General features: G+C 43.5%; 1 pseudogene; it reads left to right on the top strand.

The window, feature by feature from the left end:
• Positions 1-534: 534 nt before the first annotated feature.
• Positions 535-21630, top strand: LOC120927408 (annotated as a pseudogene).
• The last annotated feature ends 1373 nt before the right edge of the window (positions 21631-23003 follow it).

Genomic DNA, 23003 nt, shown 5'->3' with positions numbered 1-23003 from the left:
CTTCCTCGGAGTTCGGTCCCGGAAAACACTGGGGTAGGCATCGACCACGGCTGTGGGAAGCCTTCACGTAACCCACCTTCTTCCTGGCAGGCATGGCAGGTACGACCGCTGTACAGACATTCTCTGTAGTCACCTCTGCTGATGGCCCAAAAACATTTTCATCAACAACGGGCACGGCAGGTGTAGTAGGTGTTGTAGTTACAGGGAGTAACTTCCTCCAAAGTGACGGTACCTGTAACCCAGTCCACCCGATATGCACAGGGTAATCCGGTAGGCTGGTCCACCACAAATAAATATTCTCCACACTGTAAGCATTGGCCGAAGGGTCGGATTTGAACCGCCAGCCCTCCACATCGTAGGCATGACACACCGAGTGCCTCCACGTTGCCGCTCGTGTAGATTATAAAACGCCCCCGCAGCTTTATCCGGATACCTTTATCCGTCAACAAGGCTCCGGTGGGTAAGGGATTCGCAGTAGCTCCAGCCTGAGACAAAAATATTGCCCCCCAAAACTGCAGAATTCACCTTGAACCCATGGTAGAGGCAAACCGGAACATCATTCATGTTTGTAACACCTAAATTATATAGCCTCATGGGATATGATGGATATTTATAAAATAATAATAATAATAATAATAATAATAATAATATCTGATTTCAGATTCCAGTATCTCGATGCTCTGATCCCTGTTTACCTGGAAGCAGAAAAAAGTTTGGATCATCAATTCATAAATGTTGCTATGAGTGCATCTTGTGTCCAGAAGGAGAAATCTCCGACATTTCTGGTAGAGTTTGTATTTGTTAGTAAGTTATTGTTGAAATAGGCAGAAGGTACCACTGTGGGTAAAGTGTATGTCAGGGAATAAGACATATGAAGTACATCTCTATAATGTGTTCACATTTCTCCATGTTTTATCTTTCTAAAGACCCTACAAGTACAGAAAGATACCTGTTGATCCTGCAAGAAATGCACTCAGCTCCTAATGCCACGTACACACGGTCGTTTTTTGTGATGAAATAAAAAAACGTTTTTCATCATGAAAAAAAACTGTTTTTAAACAATAAAAAAATGTTTTTCTAACTTCATCATAAAAAACGACGTTGCCCACACACCATTGTTTTCTGAAAATGCTCTAGCAAAGCGTGGTTACGTACAACACGTACGACGGCACTCTGTTCCATTCATGCTCCCGTCTCATTACTTGCTTCTGAGCATGCGCGGCTTTAAAACGTTGTTTTAGCCCACACACAATAATTTTTTATGACACAAAAAATGACATTTTGAAAAACGACATAAAAAATTGAAGCATGTTCGAATTTTGTTTCGATCGTTCTTTAGAAGACAAAAAACGATGTGAAGCCCACACACGATCATATTAAATGATGCTTTTAAATGGAGCTGCGGTGGCTCAACGCGATTGGCACTGTACTGACAAGCCATTCACCTCTGCAGCTAGGGGTTCGGATCCCGGTCTCGGCTACATGTGAATTGAGTTTGGTGGTCTCAGCCCGGCTCCCGGTGGGTGTGCTATGCGAGGTAAGCCTGCGCTTAGGACGCCCACCCCCCTCCCACAAAAACCACCACACTTACACGCACTCGAAATTGGGTTAACATCACGCACTTTGACCACGCGGTCTCTAAAAAGAGAGGCGAAGGACTAACGGGGCTGGTTGAGCGGGCTAATCCTCTCACTCCCTTATAGGGAGTCCCTCTGCCCCGTTGGGCTTCAAAGCGGAGCAGGTAGGGCGGGCTGTGTGGGAGGACCCCCTCACACACCTGCCATTGCCACCCGGGGCATGGAGAAAGGTGGCAGATTGCCTCTGGGGGAGGCCTGCCTACTCCCGGCTCCTCTCTCGAGTACACGCACAAAATACACTAAAGAAACAAAAAAAAAAAAAAAATGATGTTTTTAAAAACGTCGTTTTATTTCATCACAAAAAACGACCGTGTGTACGCGGCATTAGTCCTGCTGGGTTCTAACAACACACAAGAGTTTGTTGATAAAAATAAATGGCATCACCCCTGTCCGCTTTTCGTTTGCTACTACTACTACTAAAACTACTACTACCAGTACTGCTTCTACTACTACTACTATCACTATTACTACTGCTACAAGACTACTAATTCCATCCCCTCTTCTAATTTTTCTGACAGCATCAAAACATATTTTTACGCGTGCGTGCGTGCGTGCGTGCGTGTGTATATATATATATATATATATATATGTGTGTGTATATGTATGTATATGTATGTATATATATAAGAAGGCCAGTATGGTGGCCTGAGTTTATGGGAGGAGCCCGGAGGGTATTTAAGCAGCCCACTCACACATGCTCTTTGTCGGTTCAGTGTGCGGTACTACATGTCACTGGGCCGACTCTTCCCAGCTCACCTCATGTCCGTGAGTCTGCCCATTCAATCGCATTCGACACCCTCCCGCCCTTCTCTTTTTCAGGGCACTTCTCAGCATATCCTTCTTCAATTAACTACCCATTACTTACCTTGGGTATGCCCCCTTTTATTGGCATACTGACCAGACCACCAAGGCACACTTCAGGTCTATTTATGTTGTAAGTCTTGTCGCGTGTTTATGTGATCCACATCTCTCTCGGTCAGAGGGTAACGACCATAAATATATATATATATATATATATATATATATATATACACACACAATATATATATTTATTTTTTTTGCACACAAATAGAATGTTCTTTTGGTGTTATTTAATCACCACTGTTTTTTTTTTTATTATAGAAATCAGGGATCCTCAAACTACAGCCCTCCAACTGTTGTAGAACTACACATCCCATGAGGCATTGTAACACACTGACATTCACAGACATGACTAGGCATGATGGGAATTGTAGTTCCTGAACAACTGGAGGGCCGTAGTTTGAAGACCCCTCATATAAATGAAACATATATATATATATATATATATATATATATATATATATATATATATATATATATATATATATATATATATATGTTTTACTTTTTACTATAAAAATAAAAATAAAATAAAAATAAAACACATGACATTTTTTTCATAAATTTAGGTCAAAATGTATTTGGTAACAAAAAATAAAATAAAAACAGTGGGCTAGATTCACATAGATTAGCGAATTAGTCCAATGGACAACAGATATAAAAGAATTTAAGTTTTTTGTTTTCTATTTAGCTATATGTTTCTTGCTACTACCAAAGAACAACCCAAAAGAAATTCCCCTGCTCCCAATAATCACATTAATACCACAATGGTCTTAAAGGGGAAAAAAAATATTGAAAAAAAAATATATTTTTTATTTCATTTAAGTGTAAATATGAGATCTGAGGTCTTTTTGACCACAGATCTCACATTTAGGAGGTCCTGTCATGTTTTTTTTTTTTCTATTACAAGGGATTTTTTTTTCTTCTTAAAGGGATAGTGTGAAAATAAAATATAAAATAATTAAGTTTTTTTTTTTTTTAAAGCGCCCTGTCCCGCATAAAAGGGAACACATGCGTAAGTTGCGCCCGCATATGTAAACGGTGTTCAAATCACACATGTGAGGTATTGCCACGTTCGTTAGAGCGAGAGCAACAATTCTAACAAAAGACCTTCTCTGTAACTCAAAAATGGTAAATCCGCAAAAAAAAAAAAAATTACTTTACCTATGGAGATTTTTAAGTGTCAAGGTTTGTCACCATTCCACGAGCGGGGGAAATTTTGAAGCGTGGCAATTTACTCGGCGTAACATTATCTTTCACAATATAAAAAAAAATGGGCTAACTTTGCTTTTTTCTTATTTTTTTATTCTAAAAGTGTATTCTTTCTCCAAAAATTGTGTTTGTAAAACCGCTGCGCAAATACGATGTGACAAAGTATTGCAATGACCGCCATTTTATTCTCTAGGGTGTCTGAAAACAATATATAATGTTTGGGGGTTCTAAGTAATTTTTTTAGCAAAAAAAAAATGATTTTAACTTGTAAACACCAAGTTTTAAAAAATCGGCCCGGTCCTCAAGTAGGTAATTCTGCACAAAAATATACTGACCTTTGATTATTACCTTTGACTTTGATCTTTGACACTGACCTTGACTTTTGACCATTACTTGACCAAAACATTAACCCAGGCACTGACCTAGATGCTTAATCTATTGTAGGTATTTTTTTATTTATTTACACACAATTTTGTTTCTCTCTGTAAGGGGAGAAATAGATACATTGGGGCTGATTTAACAAGCCTTTGCTCCATGATTCATGGAGCAAAGGCTGGAGCAAAAGCCGTTTTGGAATTTACTAAAGGAATGCGCTGACAATGCAGCACAATTCCTTATTTACAATAATGCCCAGTGCGCCCAGGAGGGGGCGCATGGTGCGCCTCTATGGACCTGGCTCACGGCATTTAGAAATGTAAAAAGAAAGTGTTTGGGAGTGAGTTTATTAGGGGGGGGGGATGTGGGGTGATGTGGGGAAGTGTAGTGACATGTGTTTGTTTAACATTTACGGTCCGAATTGAAAGTGATTTTTGTGAAGACGAGCCGCTGCGCCAGCAAGTACATTTAAACCTGCGGGAGGTTTATTTGTGTAATGCGCATGTGCGAGCGGGAAATTCAGACACTTACACACGCCACTTCACTACGACAGCAAAATATTGGTAAATATCAAGCGGCGTAGCTGGCTTTGCGTGGCTTGAAGCGGCGCACGTAAATGCCCGAATCGTTTTCAGCTTACGCTGACCATGAAGGGGAACTCCGCTCCAAATAAAAAAAAATGGAGTGGGTTCCCCTTCATGAGCATACCAGGCCCTTAGGTTTGGTATGGATCGTAAGGGGGAAAACCTATGCCAAAAAAACGGCTTGGGGGTTCCCCCAAGATCCATACCAAACCCTTATCCGAGCACCCCGCCTGACCGGACAGGAATGGGGTGGGGACGAGCGAGCGCCCCCCCTCCTGTGCCGTACCAGGCCACATGCCCTCAACATGGGGGAGTGTGTGCTTTGGGGCAGGGGGGCACTGCGCCCCCCACCCAAAAACACTCTTGTCCCCATGTCGCTGGGGACAAGGGCCTCTTCCCGACAACCCTGGCCGTTGGTTGTCGGGGTCTGCGGGTGGGGGGCTTATCAGAATCTGGGAACCCCCTTTAATAAGGTGGCCCCTGGATACTGGCCCCCTACCCTATGTGAATGAGTATCGTACCCTACTAATTCACCTGGGGAAAAAATGTTAAAAAAACACACTACACAGGTTTTGAAGTAATTTATTAGTCAGCTGGGGGGTCTTCGGCCAGGCCCCCTCCCCCTTTAAGCTCTTTTACATGGGGGTAGGCCCAGTCTTCTCCACCGTTTTCTGCCGGGGGAGCCGGACTTCACCACCGCCTTCTGCCGGGCCCCCCTCCCCCTTTAACCTCTTGACCACTGGTCACTTAAACCCCCTTCCTAACCAGACGAATTTTCAGCTTTCGGTGCTCTCACATTTTGAATGACAATTACTCAGTCATGCAACACTGTACCTATATCAAATTGTCGTCCTTTTTTCCCCACAAATAGAGCTTTCTTTTGGTGGTATTTGATCACCTCTGGGTTTTTTTTTTTTTCTGTGCTATAAATGAAAAAAGACTGAAAATTTTGTAAAAAAATATAATATTTCTTCATTTCTATTATAAAATATTGGAAATAAGTATTTTTTCTTCATAAATTTTGGCAAAATGTATACTGCTACATATCTTTAGTAAAAATAACCCAAAATAGTGGATATTATTTAGTCTGGGTGAAAGTTATAGGATCTACAAGCTATGGTGCCAATCACTGAAAATTGATCAATTTGATCACACCTGATGTGCTGACAGCCTATCTCATTTCTTGAGACCCTAACAAGCCAATAAAGTACAAATACCCCCCAAATGACCCCTTTTTGGAAAGTAGACATTCCAAGGTAGTTAGTAAGAGGCATAGTTAGTTTTTTTTAAGTTGCCATGTTTCCCACAATTCTTTGCAAAATTAAGATTTTTTTTATTTTTATTTTTTTCACACCAAATTGTCACTATACCAGGTTATGTCTCTCACATAGCATGTACATTCCACAAATGACACCCCAAAATATATTCTGCTATACCTCCTGAGTATGGCGATACCACATGTGTGAGACTTTTACACAGCATGACCACATACAGAGGCCCAACACTGAAGTAGCAACCTCAGGCGTTCTAGGAGCATAAATTACACATCTAATCTCTCAACCACCTATTACACTTTTGAAGGCCCTGGAGCACCAAGACAATGGAAACCCCCACAAAGTGACCCCATTTTGGAAAGATAACACCCTAACATATAATCTATGAGGCATAATGAGTCTTTTGAACAGTTCATCTTTTTCCAGAATTTTGGGGAAAATGTGGAAAAAAATTAAAATGCATTTTTTTTTACACAGTTGTCCATTTATAAGATATTTCCAACACATACTGTAGCATGTACATAGCCAAAATGACACCCCAAAATATATTCTGCTGCTCCTCCTGAGTATGACAATACCACTTGTGTGAGACTTTTACACAGCCTGGCCACATAGAGGCCCAACATCCAAGAAGAACCATCAAGTGTTCTAGGGACATAAATTACGCATTTAATTTCCTTACAATGGCATATACATACCAAGAATTGCACCCTAAAATACATTCTGCTGAGTAATGGTTAAACAAAATATTACCTGTGGTTTTAGTAGTGCAGTTGTCCACAGGAGGAGAGCCCTGATCCAGGCAGCAAGCAGGGACGTGGTCAGCGTCGGTGAATGGAATTTTCCAGGCAGCAGGCAGAAATATTGTCCATAGTCAGTACTGACAGGGATACAGTCCAGGGTCAGTGCAAGTAGAGACATTGCCAGCAGTGCCAAAATATTGGTCCTGGTAGTAAGCAGGAACATGGTCCAAGTAGCAGGCCAGGAAAGAATGGGGACAGGGGTAGAGGCTTCTCCCACCCAAATCTCTTTGAAGTCTCCGGGCAACCAGACCCAAATCCGGGAATGAGAAAACTAAAAAAAATGTTTTTTCATCCAGAAAAACAATTCTGGAGCCCCTCACATATGTGAGACCCCTGTGTTCCCACTAGCATAGCAGGGTAAAAGATCAATCCAAGGGGCAGGCAAAAAGCGTGGTCAAACAGTCCAGGGTCAGTTCCAGAGCGGGCAGAAGTAGGTACAGTTTAGCGTTAGGCAGAAGTGTAGTCGTATAACAGGCCAGGGTCAGTTCCAGAGCAGGCAGAGGTAGGTACAGTTTAGAGTTGGGCAGAAGCATTGTCGTATAACAAGCCAGGGTCAGTTCCAGAGCAGGCAGAGGTAGGTACAGTTTAGCGTTAGGCAGAAGCGTAGTCGTATAACAAGCCAGGGTCAGTTCCGGAGCAGGCAGCGGTATGTACAGTGGCATAAGAGGTGTGGCGGTAAATGACAATTACGTTTACCATACTTTCCTAATAATGTAGAAAAGTATGGTAATGGCGGAAACATTGACTCAAACAAAGGTCTGGTTGGGAAAGACAATCAGGGCAATAATATATAGTGTCTTTTCTAGTTCCTTTTTTGGTGCACACCGGCATCTCTTCTGACGTTTTCAGCCTGATTCATAGGGGTGGATTCTCTCAATAAAGTGTCGTTCATGGAGTCTGCTTACGCAATCAGAGCGAATGCTATCTGGTGAGTCTTCAGGGTACAAAAGGGAGGAGATAATTTCTTCTTGGTACTGAAGATAAGAAAAGGGGGTCCTTGTAGATTTATCGTAAATTACATACTGTAAGTGTTGTAAATGGCTAAACTGAAAAGATATATGGAGACCTTTTTATACCAATAGCGGCTTTTTCTTGTGGGAAGGTATGGTTCGAGCATCTGATCATTGAAATCGACTCCCCCCATGAACAAATTATAGTCTTGAACACATTGTGGCTTTTGAATAGGGCCGTTTCTTCTGGGGATTTCCACGTAGGTGTCATTATGTATCCTTGAGAGCATGTGGACGTTTCGTTTGTCCCTCCACCGGATAGCCAATACTTCTTCATTCCGCAAATACGCCGTCTCTCCTTTTCGTAGTCTTTCATTAACGAGCCTTTGCGGGAAACCCTTCCTTTTGGGTCGCACTGTACCACACGCTGGAGTGTCCTTCCGGATATACAAGCTCCGGTAGTCGGCAAAAGGTTAAGCTCTTTTACATGGGGTGGAGTTCCCCTTAAAATCCACACCAGACCTGAAGGGTCTGGTATGGATATTTGGGGGGAACCCCACGTCATTTTATTTTTTAAATTGATGGCGGGGTTCCCCTTAATATCCATATCAGACCTGAAGGGCCTGTTAATGGAATTTGGGGGGACCCCCAGCTTTTTTATTTTTATTTTTTATGAATGAATCATCTCTGAATTGCCAGAGCCGACAATTCATTTGAGCCGCAAAGCCGGTTTTAAATGCCTTTTTTTCTTTCAGAAATGACACTTTGTGCAGGGACAGTTCTATGTACGGGAAACATGCGCTTTTTCACATGCTGACTTTACACCCCCCTAGGTACGAAATTTAAAGTAATATTACACTTTTATTGTTTCACTTTTAGCATTATTATATTCACTGCTCCTGAAAAAACGTCAGTTTTTAAAACTTTTTTTTGCATTGATACATGTCCCCTGGGACAGGACCCAGGTCCCCAAACACTTTTTAGGACAATAAATTGCATATTAGCATTTAAAATTAACACTTTAGATTTCTCCCATAGACTTTAACAGGGTGTTCCGCGGCTTTTCGAATTTGCCGCGAACACCCCTAATTGTTTGTTGTTCGCCGAACAGGCAATGTTCGAGTCGAACATGAGTTCGACTCGAACTCGAAGCTCATCCCTAGTGGCACCGATGGAGCACTGACGGACACTGGTGGCACAAATGGGCACTGTAGTGATCTGTGTTGCGCCGGGTCTCGTGGACCTGGCGAGCACGGACACTTCCGCGTGCGCGCCTCAGGGGGCGCGAGACAAGGAAGTGCACGAGGACGTCCCAGGGACGTCCTCCCAGAACAACTCGACCGCGCTGTAGCAGTATTTTTGCTATAGCGCGGTCGGCAAAAGGTTAAGCTCTTTTACATGGGGGGTAGGCCCGGTGTCAGGGACCTGCCAATAGGCTCCGGCGTGCACGCATGCGCACACTTACTGATGGTCAGAATCAGCACCAATCACCTATTCATGTGCGAAGACGCGTCCCACATGCACACGGATATGTGCCAAATGCGCGCATCTGTGCGCCAAATGTGTGCGCTCGTATGCGCGCGCATGCGCCTACTACATGCGCACATGCACGACGGCGGGAACGCGCGCATGCTCGTTAATGCGCGATTGGCGCCACTCAGCCTTTAAAAAGCAAGCAGCTGCAGTGACACTTTGCTGTCTGATCTGCAGCATTGTATCAGTGAAACCTGTGACCTGTTGTAACCTGTTACCTCAAACTGACCCGGCTCCGTCTGACCATCCGACCCTCTCCACTCCGACCCCTGGCTTGCTCTGACTCCGCTCTGCTCTCCTGCCCATCGTTACCAGACCCTGTGCCTGAATCTGAATACGCTTGCTTAACCCACCTGATTATCTGCTAACCCGGTTTGCTTCACCAGCTCCTGCTATCCAGTGCCTGTGCCAGCTCCAGAGACGCTGTCTCCTACAACCACCGTCCCGAAGGACCACCAACGGTGCCGGGCTGCTATCATCACCAGGCACTCCTACCTCGCCGCGCTCCCGAGCTTGCTGTCCCAACTCCAGCAGCTCCAGAGCCGGGGCTGTAAGAGAGGCCTCCTCCTGCACACTAGGCTCTGGCTACAAGGTACGTTCCAGTACATAACACCCGGTCTTTGCCGTTTTCTGCCGGGGGGATCTGGACTTCACCTCCGCCTTCTGTCGGGTGCCCCCTCCCCCTTTAAGCTCTTTTACATTTGGAGGTGCGCCCGATCTTCGTCGTTTTCTGCCGGGGGGAGCCGGAGTCCCCCTTCATGATCAGAGTAACAAAAACCCATGCCAGTGTTTTATTTAACCACTTCCATACCACGCCTATTCTGCAACTTCTCTCCATGTAAAAATCATCATATTTTTTTACTAGAAATTCAGAACCCCGAACATTTTTTTTTTTTTAGAAGACACCCTAGGTAATAAAGTGGCGGTCATTGCAACGTTATATCTCCAATGGTATTTGCGCAATAATTCTTAAAACTATTTTTTTCGCCAAAAAAAAATGGTTTCATGAACTATAAAATAACAAAACAGTAAAGTTAGCCCTATTTTTTGGGATAATGTGAAAGATGATGTTACACCGAGTAAATAGATACCTACAGTAGGTGCCGCCAATTTTGTATATCCAACGCGATGGGATCGTGCTGGATAATGCCGCGGTGAGGCTGTGCTTCTCGCGCTCGCTGCCCCCACGAGATGCAGTGCATCCATAGGAATGTATTGTGAGCGGGAGGAGCGACAGAGCTCGGCGCTGGCTCCCGCGACAGGGTTCGCGGGGTGGCCAATTTCGCGCTGCCTGACAGCGATTATGTACAATATCGCGGTCAGGTACTGTAACTTGTCACCCTTTAATATTGCACACACTCATGGAATGGCACCAAACTTCGGGACTTAAAAATCTCCATAGGCGTCGCTTGTTTTTTTTTTACAGGTTACCAGTTTAGAGTTACAGAGGAGATCTAGTGCTAAAATTATTGCTCTCGCTCTAACGCACGCCTCAATACCTCACATGTGTGGTTTGAACAGCGTTTACATATGTGGGCAGGACTTAGATGCGTGTTCGCTTCTGAGTGCGAGCTACGAGGGACAGGGACGTTTTAATTAAATTTTTTTGTTTTTTTATTTTTTTTATTTTTTTTTACGTAATATTTTTTTCTTTTTGCACTTTTTTTACCTTTTTTTTTTGATCACTTGTATTCCTATTACAAGGAACCTAAACATCCCTTGTAATAGGAATAGCGAGTGACAGGTACTCTTTATGAAGAGAGGCAGGGTCAATAAGACCCCACATCTGTCCTCCAGGCTGGAAAGCGTGAGATCAGGAAAAAAAACACTGATCTCATGCTTTCAGCCGCGTCTTTCACATTATCCCCAAAAATTGGGCTAACTTTACTGTTTTGTTATTTTTTAATTCATGCAACCATTTTTTTGGCAAAAAAAAAGGCGTTTGAAAAATGATTGCGCAAATACCGTTGGAAATATTTTTTTTTAATGACAGACACTTTATTCCCTAGGGTGTCTTCTAAAAAAATATATATAATGTTTGGGGGTCCTGAGTAATTTTCCAGGAACAAAATATAATTTTTACATGAAGGAGAGAAGTGCCAGAATAGGCGCGGTATGGAAGTGGTTAAAGTGAAACAATAAAAGTGAAATATTCCTTTAAATTGCATAAGAGGGAGGGGGGTATAGTATGCCTGTGAAGTAGTGCATGTTTCCCGTGCTTAAAACTGTCCCTGTACAAGATGCCAGTTCTGAAGGGGAAAAAAAAGTAATTTAAAAATACTAATGGCTATAAAGAATACAGTCATTGCTCTTAAAAAAAAAATGTGGGGGTCCCCCCAAATTCAATTACCAGGCCCTTCAAGTCTGGTATGGATATTAAGGGTAACCCCGCTGTCAAATAAAAAAAAATAACCTGGGGTTCCCCCCAAATATCCATACCAGGCCCTTCAGGTCTGGTATGGATTTTAAGGGGAACTCCATCCCAAATGTAAAAAAAATGGCGTGGAGTTCCCCCAAAAATCCACACCAGACCCCTTATCCGAGCACGTAACCTGGCTGGCCGCAGAAAAGATGGGGGGACGAGAGAGCGCCCCCCCTCTCCTGAACTGTACCAGGCTACATGCCCTCAACATGGGGAGGGTGCTTTGGGGTCCCCCTCAAAGCACCTTGTCCCTATGTTGATGGGGACAAGGGCCTCATCCCCACAACCCTAACCAGTGGTTGTGGGGGTCTGCGGGCGGGGGGCATATCGGAATCTGGAAGACCCCTTTAACAAAGGGGACCCCCAGATCCCGCCCCCCCCCTGTTTGAAATGGTAATGGGGTACATTGTACCTCTACCATTTCACCAAAAAAAAGTGTCAAAAAAGTAAAAAAAGACAATAGCCGGTTTTTGACAATTCCTTTATTAACCACTTAAGGACCGCCTCCTGCACATATACGTCAGCAGAATGGCAGGGCTGGGCACATGTACGTACAGGTACGTCCTGTACTAGTACCCAGCCGTGGGTCGCGGGCACGCGCCCGTGGCACACTCACGCAACCCAGGTCCGAAGCTCCGTGACCACGGGACCCGCGGACCCGATCGCCGCTGGAGTCCCGCGATCGGTCCCCGGAGCTGAAGAACGGGGAGAGTCGTGTGTAAACACGGCTTCCCCGTTCTTCACTGTGGCGGCAGCATCGATCGTGTCATCCCTTTTATAGGGGGACACAATCAATGATATCACACCTACAGCCACACCCCCCTACAGTTGTAAACACACTTCAGGTCACACCACATAACCCCATCAGCGCCCCCTGTGGTTAACTCCCAAACTGCAATTGTCATTTTCAAAATAAACAATGCATTTTAAATGCATTTTTTGCTGTGAAAATGACAATGGGCCAAATCCTCAAAAAGGATACGACGGAGTAACTGCTGTTACTCCGTCGTATCCCTGGTCCTAACTATGGAACTGATCCACAGAATCAGTTTCCCATAGTTAGGACGAAGATCCAGCATGTGTAATTGAATTACACTGCCGGATCTTAGGATGCAGTACCGCATCCGCCGCTGGGGGCATTTCGCGTCGAAATGCCGCCTCGGGTATGCAAATTAGGACTTACGGAGATCCACGAAGCTTTTCAGCTTCGTTTTTTCTCTGTAAGTTTAATTTTGCAAACGCAAAATTAGGGCTGCTTTTACAAGGTGTAAACTGTTTACACCTTGTAAAAACAGACCTTTCTTGCTCGCGACGCGATTTTTTTTAAATTTGAATTTTTTTTTTTGGCGCCGTATATTTTTTTTTACCCGACGCAACTTTATTGTCCCGTCGCAATCCACAAAGCCCGACGTAACGTAATTTCGCGCTATGCACGTCGGGAAAATGACGTCACGAGAATGCGCAGTACGGCCGGCGCGGGAGCGCGCCTCATTTAAATGGTAATCGCCTCCTGGAGAAGAGGAATGCCTTGCGCCGGCCCGATTTAAGTTACACCGCTCAAAATTTCTAGGTAAGCGCTTTGTGGATCGGGCACTTAGTTAGAGATTTTGCGGCGGTGTAACTTAAATGGAAAAAGTTACGTTGCGCCATTTTTTTGAGGATTAGGCCCAATGTTTCCAAAAATGTGTCAAAATTGTACGAAGTGTCCGCCATAATGTCGCAGTCACGAAAAAAATCGCTGATCACTGCCATTAGTAGTAAAAAAAAAATAATTAATAAAAATTCAATAAAACTATCCCCTATTTTGTAAACGCTATACATTTTTGCGCAAACCAACCGATAAACGCTTATTGCGATTTTTTTTACCAAAAATAGGTAGAAGACTACGTATCGGCCTAAACTGAGGATTTTTTTTATATATATATATATATATATATATATATATATATATATATATATATATATTTTTTTTTTTGGGGGGATATTTATTATAGCAAAAAGTAAAAAATATTGAATTTTTTTTCAAAATTGACTCTCTATTTTTGTTTATAGTGCAAAAAATAAAAACCGCAGAGGTTATCAATCACCACCAAAAGAAAGCTCTATTTGTGGGAAAAAAAGGACGCCAATTTTGTTTGGGAGCCACGTCGCACGACCACGCAATTGTCAGTTAAAGCGACGCAGTGCCGAATTGCAAAAAGGGGCAAGGTCCTTTAGCTGCATTTTGGTCCGGGTCTTAAGTGGTTAATGTTTCTTTCCGCGCTTCTTCTTCTTCCATCTTCTTCTTTTCTGCTTTCATTCGGGTTTCTTCCTCCATCTTCTTTTTCTTCCTCTGCTTCTTTCTTGGGTCTTCTCGTCCGCATCTTGCACCGGCTTCTTCCTCCATCTTCTTCTCCTTCCTTCGGTCTTCTCGTCCGCATCTTGCACGGCTTCTTCTTCCCCGGATGATCCGCTTACAATTGAGGTTCCCACCGCGTGACGCTCCCGTTCTCCAAACAGTACTTTTATCACTGAGGTCGCGGCGTCATCCCGTGACCCCGCCCCCCTCTGACGCCACAGGGAAAGCCATAAGAAAGTCCTGTGTGGTACATGTGCGTCAGAGGGGGGCGGGGTCACAGGAGCGTCACACAGCGGGAGCTTCAATTGGAAGCAGATTGTCCGGGGAAGAAGATGCTGTGCAAGATGCGGACGAGAACACCGAAGGAAGGAGAAGAAGAAGGAGGAAGAAGCCGGCGGGGTTCCCCTTAATATCCATACCAGACCTGAAGGGCCTGGTAATGGAATTTGGGGGGACCCCACTTTTTTTTTTTTAAGAATTTGCTCTGAATTGCTGGGAGCCGTCAATTCATTATGAGTGAGTGAAAAACTTATAGAGCGCAACACTTGCGAACTGAATCGCCTCTGGGCGCTGTTTCCATTCCTTCTGTAAGGAAACCCTTTACCTCAGAAGAGATGAGTTTTAATCATTCTCCTGAAGGCCAAGTGGTCCGACTCCAGTCGGATGGTGGTTGGTAGTGCATTCCACAGTCGAGGTCCTTGGACAGCAAATCTCCGATCTCCTTTGGATTTGTATCTTGCCTTGGGTATTTCCAGTAGGTTTTGATGTGTTGATCGCAGAATGCGATTTGGGTTATAGGTTTTTATTTGTTCGCATAGATATTGGGGAGCGTTTCCTTGAATACACTTGTGTGTTAGACAGAGTGCCCTAAAAGTGATTCTGTCTTTCAATGGTAGCCAGTGAAGAGATCTAAGCGAAAAGGAGATAGACTCCCATGGTTTTTTTCCAGTCACTAATCGAGCGGCCGTATTTTGAACGACTTGCAGATGAGTGATTTGGTATTTGGGAAGTCCTAAATAAAGGGCATTAGCGTAGTCCAGTCTGGAATTGATGATTGTTCTCACCACGACTGCAATGTCCTCTTTAGGGATAAAGGGGGTAAGTCGGCGTAGTAGGCGTAGCAGATGATGGGATCTGCTGACTACTGACCCTATTTGTGCATCCATTGTCATGTAGGAGTCGAAGATGACTCTGAGACTTTTGACTTTGGTGCTAGGGGAGATATTTTTACCCAGAATTGGTGGTGGGGTCCAAGTTGGGGTGGAGTGACTTTTCTGGTTTGCGTGAAACAGGAGAAGCTCTGTTTTTTAACCATTAAGTTTAAGATAACTGGATGTCATCCAGTTATCTATTAGAGTGAGAGATCTCTCTAATCCAGGAGAATGATCCTTTTCGTTGCTGACGCGGAGATATAGTTGTGTGTCGTCTGCATAGGAATGGTAAAGTAGCTTCTGGTTCCTGATGATTTCAAAGAGGGGACGGAGATAGATATTGAACAGTACCGGTGATAAGGGAGATCCCTGAGGGACTCCGCATGATACCGTATGCTTTCCTGATGTGAAACATCCCAATTGCACTGTTTGTGATCGGTTTTCCAAAAAGGAGGAGAACCATGGTAAATCTGCTTCTGCGACTTTGGCTACTTCAGCTAGCCTAGTGAGTAGTAGTCCATGGTCTACTGTGTCAAAGGCCGCACTAAGGTCCAACAGGATCAGGAGAGAGGATTCTCCTTCATCTGCGGCCGCTAGGACGTCATCCCATATTTTTACCAGAGCAGTTTCAGTTCCGTGCCCTGGCCGGAAGCCTGATTGAAACGTATCAAGTAATTTTTGGGTTTCTAAATGCAGTTGTAACTGTTGTACAACTTCTTTCTCCATTATCTTGGAGAAAACATTTAGACCCGTTATGGGCCTCCTATTGTTTGGGTCTTTAGGGTCGAGGGTGGGTTTTTTTAAGATCAGTTTTATTGTGCCTTGTTTCAACAAGGATGACACCATGCCTTCCTTGAATGATTGATTTATAAGCTGTGTGATAGCTGGTGCCAATATATCGGCACTTTCTTTCAGCAGTTTAGTGGGAATGATGTCATTGGGTGCTGTGCTGTTGCGCAGAGACCGAATTATATTTTTTGTGGCTATGATGGAGATGGGTTTGAAGGTGAATTTAGGTGCTTGATCCGGGTATATAATGGTATTTGTGTTGGGCTTAGGGGCGGGACTCATGCAGATTCCATTTTGCTCAATGCTTGTAAGGATTTTTTCAATTTTATTAATGAAATAATCCGATAGTTTGTTGCAAAATTCTTGTGAATCTGCATTGGGGGGCTCCAAGCAGGCTGGATTCATCGACTGTGAAACCAACTTGAAGAGTTTGCGGGGGCAGTTTAGGGCCTTGGCGATGATATTGGAGAATTTTTTTTTTTTTTGCCATAAAGATTTCTTTATGATATTTCTTTGTTATTGTCTTATAAATGGTGTGGTTTTTATCTGAAGAGCTCCTTTTCCACGCAGCTTCTGCTCTTCTACGCTCTTGCTTTAGCAACGTCAACTGGTCGTTAAACCAGCCAGCGTTGTTTTTCCGGATGCAAGTTTTGCGTTTTGGTGCCACCCAGTCGGCGGACTGAAGTAGCGCCTTGTTGATGGCGTCAAGTGTTTCTACGGCTGTTTGTTGCTGTTGTACTGTGTTTATTTTATTTCCTAGGGTCATTTTGAAGAGTTCCGAATGGAGCTTCTTCTGAGATCTAGTCCAGTGAGTTGTCACCGGTTTTCTTGTTTTATTTGGTCTAAGATGGTTGGCGATTATAAATTTAATGGCATGGTGATCATTATAGCCGCAAGTGATTTTAAATTACTTTTTTTCCGTCAGAATGGAATTTTGTGCATGGACAGTTCTAACCACGGGAAACACGCGCTCATTTACATGCATATTATACACCCCCCAGGTACGAAATTAAAAGGAATATTTCACTTTTATTGTTGCAATTTAAGCATTATTAAATTCACTGCTCCCGAAAAAACGTCAGTTTTAAAAAATAAAATAAAAAATGCATTGATACATGTCCCCCGGGGCAGGACTCAGGTCCCCAAACACTTTTTAGGACAAAAATTACCATATTAACCTTAAAAATTAACACTTTTGATTTCTCCCATAGACTTCTAAAGGGAGTTCAGTGGCTTTACATATTAATTGCATTGCACCGGCTGCTGCGCCAGTTCATGCGCCTAATTAAGGATTCATCCGGAGTGCCAATTAAGCCATGAACTGGCGCAGCGCATTGTTTTTAGTAAATCAGCCCCATTGTATCTCTCCCCTTCATTCATAAAGAGATAACAAAGGGGCAAGCTTCAAAGTGATTGATCTGTGTTGGAATCCATGACAGTGTATGTACCTGGATAGAAAACCAGTAAAAAGAATGTGTCCTGATGGTGGTGATAAATAGAGTACCTTCTAAATGGTCTGGAGATGTAAGTGGGGTACCCCGAGGCTCTGTCCTGGGACTAACTATGCTTAAGGATATAGGGTTGGTATAAAGAGCTTGATCTCATTGTTTGTTGATCGTACAAGATTAAGCAGGGCAATAACTTCACGGCAAGACATAGAAACTTCTCAAGAACAACCTCAATAAAATATGAGTAACTACATGACAAATAAGATTCAAAATTGAAAAATGTAATGTAATGCATTTGAGGACTAAAAATATGAATGTGAGCTCTTTGTTAGGGGGAGAACCTCTTGAAGATGGAAAAGGATCTGGGAGTTCTAGTAGATCACCAGCTTATAAATAGCATGCAATGCCGAGCTTCAGCAAGTAAGGCCAGCAGACTACTAGCCTTAAAATGGGTGTTTACTCAAAACGGTACCTAAGGTTAGTAACTGCCAAGATGGCGTCGGCGCGGCTGTGGCACAAGACTCCTACACAGATCTCCCTGATGACTCTCAGGCTCAAAAACTGCCTCTATCCCCCCGGTCACTCATCAGGAGGGAGCCCACTTCCAAGCAGCCCAGCAAAGACTAGAATGAGGATGGATGATCCCTTATCCCCAGGCCAGGCTGTGGCCTTCTCATTTAACCCTCTACAGTTCAACCAGGCTCTGCAATGCTCTATGACAGCATTTCCTACCACAGGCCAACCTGTGTTAGACACAATATTAAATGACATGCTACTTTCACTACAAACCTCATTCATGTCAGATCTAGCATCATTTATTACAAAATGCTCATCTGATATACACAGTATGGGAGACAGAGTTTCCTTCATTGAAAATAAAATGGAGGAGTGCACCACAGCACTAAACGACCTTGTGGATGCCTATGATGAGATGCAAGATGAACAGTCCTGGATCAAAGCCAAGCTGGTGGACCTGGAGGAAAGGTCACGCCGCAATAATGTAAAATTTCATGGCATACCTGAGTCAGTATTACCTGCTTATCTGCACAAATTTGCAACTAACCTCATGCAAGTGCTCCTTCTTAATGCCATGCCACTTTAAATTCCCATAGCCCGCATCCACAGGATATCTAAACCATCCCACCAAGCCACCTCTGTACCCAGAGATTTCAGTGTACTTGCAGTGCAAAGTGGATTTGCCTTTCATAAATAAACCCCCAAATCCCTTTAAGTAGTGCCTCTAAGGGAGTTCAACATCTCCTCCATGGTAGTATCTAAGATAGGCTTCCCTTCGGTAGGGAAATATTCTATTGGTTCCAGCAGTTCCCTAGTATCATCCTGGGAATTGCATGCCTTTCAGTGTTATTCTGGTAGTTAGCTTGATTAAACTTGGACTTGTGTGGGTATTACCTTTTGCAGAAGTTTTCTAAAGGCTTTTTCCTGCATGCTGTCAGAGGATTGGCATGGCCAGCCACCGAGTGGCACTTTGGCGCATGCCTGTGCGCGAACGGCACGTGCGCATGCGCGGTTCTGCGGGACGTGCACGGGCGCATCCACGCGCGCACTTGAGCACCAATCAGAGTCCTGGCCTGCCTACTTAAGCCAGCGCCAGTCTCATGATGGGTTGCTGGTTTGTTGTCAGCTCCTGCCTGTTGAAACTTCAGCCCCTGTACAAATCATTAGTAAGACCTCATCTGGAATATGCAGTTCAGTTTTGGGCACCAGTTCTCAAAAAGGATATCGGAGAACTGGAGAAAGTGCAGAGAAGGGCAACCAAACTGGAGCTCAGCTATGAGGAAAGATTAGAAGAACTAAATGTATTCACTCTTGAGAAGAGGAGAATAAGGGGGGATATGATCAACATGTACAAATATATAAGAGGTCCATACAGTGAACTTGGTGTTGAGTTATTCACTTTACGGTCAACACTGAGGACAAGGGGGCACTCTTTACGTCTAGAGGAAAAGAGATTTCACCTCCAAATACGGAAAGGTTTTTTCACAGTAAGAGCTGTGAAAATGTGGAACAGACTCCCTCCAGAGGTGGTTCTGGCCAGCTCGGTAGATTGCTTTAAGAAAGGCCTGGATTCTTTCCTAAATGTACAGAATATAACTGAGTACTAAGATTTGTAGGTAAAGTTGATCCAGGGTAAATCTGATTGCCTCTCGGTGGATCAGGAAGGAATTTTTTCCCCTGCTGTAGTAAATTGGATCATGCTCTGCTGGGGTTTTTTGCCTTCCTCTGGATCAACTGTGGGTATGGAGTTGGGTGTATAGGATTGTACTGTGTTTTTTATTTTGTTTTTTATTTTTTTGTGGTGGACTGGATGGACTTGTGTCTTTTTTCAACCTGACTAACTATGTAACTATGTAACTATGTACCTGTGCCTGAACTCATTGTGACCCGGATTGACCTGACGACTCTGCTCTCTCTCCTGAACCTGACCCTCGGCTTGCCTCTCTGGATCTGCTGCTGTCTCCAACCCCTGACCTCTGGCTTGTACTTCGGACCTGTTACCTTCTCCAGCCCCTTGACCCTGGCCTGCATCCCGGACCTGCTCACAGTCTCAGCCTTGAACTTGCTCTAAGTTGTCTGAAACTACTCTGGCACCTGACCTACGGCCTGTTCCTGTTTACCTTCTACCAACTCAGCTCCTTGTCCAGCACCACCTGATCTGCTATAAACATTCAGATTCTCTGCTGGTAACCGGTGCCTCTTCGCGCCCTCCCCCCGCTGTCTCACCTCCAGGGGGTGGAGTGCGCCAAGTCACAAAGGTGAGCCGCTCTCGGCATCTCGGCCTCGGTGAGTACCCACCTGACAATGCTCTCCATGAGGCGTACCGCTGCTTTTATGTGCCAGAGATCTGCAAGTGCCATCTTGGCGGGGAGAAGCTCTAGCCACTGGGAAAAAGTCAGTTAATTTATGGTGACAGCCCCTTCTTTGTTTTGTTTCCTCATTAGTGTTGTGGGTGCTAGAGGAGCTAGTACTACAACAGGAGAATGTTTCAGGCTTTTCCTGATGTTGTGTGTATTGCTGTGTGCGAGGCTGGCTCCGGAGCTCACTCAGACTGAGGCCATCTTCGCCCCCATCTCTATATCTTAAATTATTAATATCTTTAACATTTTATTGATTATATACTTGGGTAACTTATTAAATTATAATTTATATTTATACTATATTTATATTTGTATTATATTTGTAGTATATGTTATTTATTGTTTATTTATCTATTTTACTCTTCCACAATGCACTGCTGGAAATCCCATTGCTAGCTGTGACACAACACCAGACAATTAATTTCCTCAGAAGCTCTGACCCCGATGTTCATTATGTTTGTATTGTTCTTCCTGCAGACAGTGAAAACTGCATGAAATGTCCTGATGAAATGGATGAAATGGCCAAATGAGAAGAAGGATCAGTGTGTTCCAAGAGTGATGGAATTTCTCTCCTACACTGATGATCCCATTGTTGGAGTATTTTCAGCTGTCTCTATCCTCTCTTGTCTTCTGACTGGTTTAATATTGGGGATATTTATACATTATGAGCACACTCCCATTGTTAAAGCCAATAACCGGAACCTGAGCTATCTTCTCCTGGTCTCCATCATGCTGAGCTTCCTCTGTGTCTTCTTGTTCCTCGGCCATCCAGTAGATGTGACCTGCATGCTGCGTGTCACCTCTTTTGGTGTCATCTTCTCAGTTGCCGTCTCTTCTCTACTTGCCAAAAGTATCATGGTGTGTATTGCTTTTAAAGCCACCAAACCTGGATGTCCCTGGAGGAAATGGATGGGAGCCAAACTGCCTAAGTTTATAATTTGTGTTTTCTCATTGGTTCAAGCAATAATCTGCACCGCTTGGTTGTCAATTTCTCCCCCCTTCCAGGATCGGGACACTCACTCTTATCAGGGGAAGATCATCATTCAGTGTAATGAGGGTTCAGTTATCGGCTTCTACTCTGTCCTGGGATATCTGGGGCTTCTGGCAGCTGTGAGTTTCATTATCGCCTTTTTAGCCAGGACATTACCGGACAGTTTTAATGAGGCCAAGTACATCACCTTCAGCATGCTGGTGTTCTGCAGTGTCTGGATTTCTATGATCCCGGCCTATCTGAGCACCAGAGGGAAATACATGGTGGCTGTGGAGGTTTTTGCTATAATGGCCTCAAGTTCTGGACTTCTTGGCTGTATATTTTTCCCAAAATGTTACATAATTCTGTTCAGACCTGACCTAAATACAAAAAATGTTCTCCACTAATATGTATGTATTGAGCAACACTGGGTTACCAGTAGTTTTTATTTATTTATATATATATATATTTATGTTTTACAGGTACTTTATATAGCTCTGTCAAATTGTACACAGTGCTTTACATATATATATATATATATATATATATATATATATATATATATATATATATATATATATATATATATATATTGGACTTTCACATCAGTCCCTTACCCTCAAGGAGCTCACTCTAAGATCTCTTACTCACATTAACCACATGCCATCTGCCCCATTGTAATATGATTGCCGCAGGAACACTCTGTCCCTCCGGGTGGCCGTCATATGGCGTCCTCGGCTTCCCGGCATTGAAGAGAGCCTGCCACATCACTCGATACCCGATGCGTGGGCACCCACGATTGCTCATCACAAAGCAGGGACGTGGATCTGTGTGTGTAAACACACAGATCCATGTCCTGTCAGGGGAGAGGAGATCGATTTGTGTGTTCCTAGTATTTAGAAACACTGATAAGTCTTTTTCACTAGTCAGTCTCCCCCCCACAATTAGAATTACTCCCTAGGACACACATTTAACCAGTTAATCGCCCCATAGTGTTAACCCCTTCCCTGTCAATGACATTTACACAGTAATCAGTGCATTTTTATAGCACTGATCACTATAATTTTTTTGTTATATCTATCCACGGTTTTCTTGACGGAATTTCCAATCGTGTGTACGCGGCATTAGTGGTGGACCATATGCTAGACAGTAGCATTAAATGACTGATTAAAAGTCTAGTTCCCATTTGGAGACATATGAAGGGGGGGGGGGGGCAGTGTTAGTACTACTGTAGCTAAAATTTGCTTATAGAGAAACAAAACTAGTCCTCTAGCATGAAGGTCAGAAATACATATGCGTTCAAAGCACAGCATCTGGGATAGTTGGGAGTTAATTGAGATAAGGTTGGAAAAAAATGATTTGCAAATATTGGAACAGTTCCGATTGAGGAAGTCCAAATATATCACACAAAGTAGGAAAATAATGTATGAAGGAGGCAGATACTAAATTATATAAACAGGATATATTAGCTGTATTCCATACTTAGAAAAATATAGGAGTGATCTAGGCAGGATAAAAAAACAGGATATTTAACAAAAGAAAGGAGTGGTAAATGAGAAGACCGAAGGCCAAGAGAAGTTTTGAATCTGTCCCAGATGGATAAAGAATGTTTTGTGATAGGGTTACGAATAAATGTACGATCAGTCGGTCTTAACCATAACATGTTAGATACTGAAATAGGGTCACAGTCAATAGACTCAATTGTTATCCATAAAGGAATTTCATTGGTAAATGTGCAAGGTGTGCCGCATAATAGTAAGCAGAAATATTTGGGAGACCT

Source organism: Rana temporaria, chromosome 1 (genome assembly GCF_905171775.1).
Source record: "Rana temporaria chromosome 1, aRanTem1.1, whole genome shotgun sequence".
Classification (NCBI taxonomy): domain Eukaryota; kingdom Metazoa; phylum Chordata; class Amphibia; order Anura; family Ranidae; genus Rana; species Rana temporaria.
This window is presented reverse-complemented; position numbering and strand designations above follow the sequence as displayed.